Raw genomic sequence first — 4,134 nt, 5'->3', positions numbered from 1 at the left:
ATTGAAATTCTTTGAAGAAATATCAAGCAAAATAGACAAATCAGTTGATATTGTGTACTTGAATTTTCAGAAGGCCTTTGACAAGGTGCCTTTTCTGACTGGCTGCTGATGACTAGTGGTGATCCACAGGGGTCTGTGTTGGGACTGATTACATTATATGTCAATGATTTGGATGATGGAACTGATGGCTTTGTTGCAAAGTTTGCAGATTATACGAAGATAGGTGGAGGGGCAAGTAGTTTGGAGGAAGTAGAGAGGTTATAGAAGGACTTAGACAGATTAGGAAAATGGGCAAAGAAATGGCTGATAGGATACAGTGTCGGGAAGTGCATGGTCATGCAAAAGAAATGAAAGAGTAGAATATTTTCTAAATGGAGAAAAAAATACAAAAAAACTGAGGTGCAAGGGAACTTGGGAGTCCATGAGTAGGATTCCCTGAAGGTTAATTTGCGGTTTGAGTCTATGGTGAGGAAGGCAAATGCAATGTTAACATTCATTTCAGGAGGACTAGAATATAAAAGCAAGGATGTAATGGTGAGACTTTAGAAAGCACTAATGAAGCCTCACCTGGAGTATTGTGAGCAGTTTTGGGCCAAAAAGGATATGCTGAAACTGGAGAGGGTTCACAGGAGGTTCACGATGATGATTCCAGATTTGAATGGCTTGTCATGTGATGGCTCTGGGCCGGCATTTACTAGAATTCAGAAGGATGAGGGAAGATCTCATAGAAATCTATCAATTGGTGAAGGCCTTAATAGAGTGCATGTGGAAAGAATATTTCCTATGGTGGGAGAGTCTAAGACCAGAAGACACATCCTCAGAATAGAGAGGCATCCTTTTAGAACAGAGATGAGGAGGAATTTCTTTAGCTAGAGAATGGTGATTCTGTGGAGTTCTTTGCACAGGCAGCTATGGAGGCAAAGCCTTTATGTATATTTAAAGTTGATAGATTCTCGATTGGTCAGGGCATGAAGGGATATTGGGGCTGAGAGGAAAATTGGATCAGCCGTGGTGAAATGGTGGAGTAGACTCGATGGGCCAAATGGCCCAATTCTGCTCCTATATCTTATGGTCATTGAACAGCTTACCCTGGTCTTCTTGAATACTGGTATGATTGTCGCCCATTTCAAGCAGGTAGGGAAGCTCTGACCACAGCAGTCAGAGATTGAAGATGCCTTGAACACTCCTGCCAGTTGGTTGGCACAGGTTTTCAGAGCCCTACCAGGTGCCCCATCAGTGCCTGACGCCTTGCGAGGGTTCAGCCTCTTGAAAGATGTTCTGGCGTTGCCCTCCGAGACAGAGGTCACAGGGTCACCAGACACTGCAGGGACTTGCGATGGTGTAATGCATTAAAAGTGTCAAGTTCATATGGGAGTGAGGCATCACAGCCATTCATGATGGTAGGTTTCACTTTGTAGGAAGTCATGACCTGCCCTGCATAGCCTGCCAAAGCAGACACGCAACTGGTTCTGTCTCTAACCTTAATCAGAATTGTTTTCTCGCCCTTGAAGTAGCCTTCCCTAGGTCATACCTTGTGGGTCACAGGTCTTGAATACCACAGACCTAGCCCTCAGCAGACTTTGAATCTCCTGGATCATCTACGGCTTTTGGTTTGGGTAAGTCCGGTATGTTCTCATAGGCAGACACTCATGCACACAAGTCTCGATGAAGTCGGTGACAACTGTGGTGTATTCATTTAGACTTGAAGTTGAATCCCTGCATATTGTCCAGTTCACTGTAGGCACACCTCTGCCTTCTTTGACTCCAGCCTCTCTACATAACTGAGGTCTGAATCCCAGACTTGGTAAAAGGTAAAATCAAAAGCAAAGTTTTGCAGAACACAAAAACCTGAAATAAAAACAGATAATGCCAAATGTGCTTCAATGCTTCTATATAAGTAGAGGGGACGATGAAGAGGGTGTATACTATGAGACTGGATAGGTTGGGACTGTTTTCCCTGGAGCAAAGGAAGCTAAAGCATGTCCTTATAAAACCACAAGGGGCATAAGATGAAGGTGGTTGGTCACACGTTTTTTCCCCGCAAGGTGGTTGAGTCTTAGAATGAGAGAATTAAAATGAGAGGGGAAAGGTTTTAAAAAGACCTGAGGCACAAGTTTTTCCACATAGAGGGCGGAAGCTATCTGGAACAAGCTGCCAGAGGAAGTGGTTAAGGACAATGACAATATTTTAAAAGCATTTCGACAAGTACGTAGATAGGGAAGGTTTACAGCAGGAGTTCCCAACCTGTTTTATGCCATCGGCCAATACCATTAAGCAAGAGGTCCATGGACCCCAGACTGGGAACTAGGGTTGCCAACTTTCTCACTCCCAAATAAGGGACAAAATTAGCAGTCAAAATTAGTGTTTACCCCAGGAAAGACTACCATGACCATGAAGCCTTTCGCAGGCACCTACGTGCGCATGCGCGTATGTGCCGCTTTCTCTTCCCCCCACCCCCCCCCCACACACACACACACACACACACACACACATATATTGGTTTTGGCTTAATCTTCCCGATTCTGATAACACTGTACATACATTATTTCTACTTTATATAGGCTGTGTAATTATCATATCATTCCTGCTTTTACTATATGTTATTTTCGTTTTTATGTGTTATTTGGTATGATTTGGTAGGTTATTTTTTGGACCTGGGAACGCTCAAAAAATTTTCCCATATAAATTAATGGCAATTGCTTCTTCGCTTCATGCCATTTTGGCTTACGAAAGGCTTCATAGGAACGCTCTACCTTAGCGGGGGAAATACGGGACAAGGGCGGTCCCGTATGGGACAAACCAATTTAGCCCAATGTACGGGACAGTTGGCAACCTAGAGGGAACCCATGGTTTCGAAGGATATAGGCCAAATACAGGCAATGGCATTACCTGAGATGGGCATCTTGATCAGCATGGGATACTTGACCAAAGGGATTGTTTTTCAATGCATAACATTATGGCATAAATCAGAATCCGAGTCATGCTTATTATCAGCGGCATGTGATGCGAAATTTGTTAACTTAGTAGCAGCAGTTCAATGCAATAGATAATCTAGCAGAGAGAAAAAATAATAATAATAAATAAAACACAGTAAATAAGTAAATCAATTACGTATATTAAATAGATTATTTAAAAATGTGCAAAACCAGAAATACTGTATATTAAGAAAAGTGAGGTAGTGTCCAAAGCTTCAATGTTTATGTAGGAATCGGATGGCAGAGGCGAAGAAGCTGTTCTTGAATCGCCGAGTGTGTGCCTTCAGAGTTCTGTATCTCCTACCTGATGGTAACAGTGAGAAAAGGGCATGTCCTGGGGTGCTGGAGGTCCTTAATAATGGACGCTGCCTTTCTGAGTCACCGGTCCCTAAAGATGTCCTGGGTACTTTGTAGGCTAGTGCCCAAGATGGAGCTGACTAGATTTACAACCTTCTGCAGCTTCTTTTGGTCCTGTGCAGTAGCCCCCTCCATACCAGACAGTGATGCAGCCTGTCAGAATGCTCTCCACGGTAAAACTATAGAAATTTTTGAGTGTATTTGTTGACATGTCAAATCTCTTCAAACTCCAAATATAGTATAGCCACTGTCCTGCCTTCTTTATGACTACATCAATATGTTAGGACTCCTCAGAGATCTCGACACCCAGGAACTTAAAGCTACTCACTCTCTCCACTTTTGATCCCACTATGAAGATTGGTATGTGTTCCTTTGTCTTACTCTTCCTGAAGTCCACAATCAGCTCTTTCGTCTTACTGACGTTCAGTGCCAGGTTGTTGCTGCGACACCATTCCACTAGTTGGCATTTCTCACTCCTGTACACCCTCTCGTCACCACCTGAGATTCTACTAACAATGGTTGTATCGTCAGCAAATGTATAGATGGTATTTGATCTATGCCTAACCACACAGTCATGTGTATACAGAGAGTAGAGCAGTTTGCTAAGCACACACCCCTGAGGTTGCCCAGTGTTGATCGTCAGGACGTAAAAAATAGAATCTGAAACCAAATAATATTTGATCAAATCCTACATGCCAAATATTTAAACTTTAATTTCTAGGGACCCAGAGTTTTGGGGACTTTGTTCCTCTGATGGGAACGGATGTTTGGATGCCAGTTCCTAACGGAGCGGATTGGGTGC

Source organism: Mobula hypostoma, chromosome 2 (assembly GCF_963921235.1).
Source record: "Mobula hypostoma chromosome 2, sMobHyp1.1, whole genome shotgun sequence".
NCBI lineage: Eukaryota > Metazoa > Chordata > Chondrichthyes > Myliobatiformes > Myliobatidae > Mobula > Mobula hypostoma.
Note: the sequence above shows the minus strand (reverse complement) of the source record.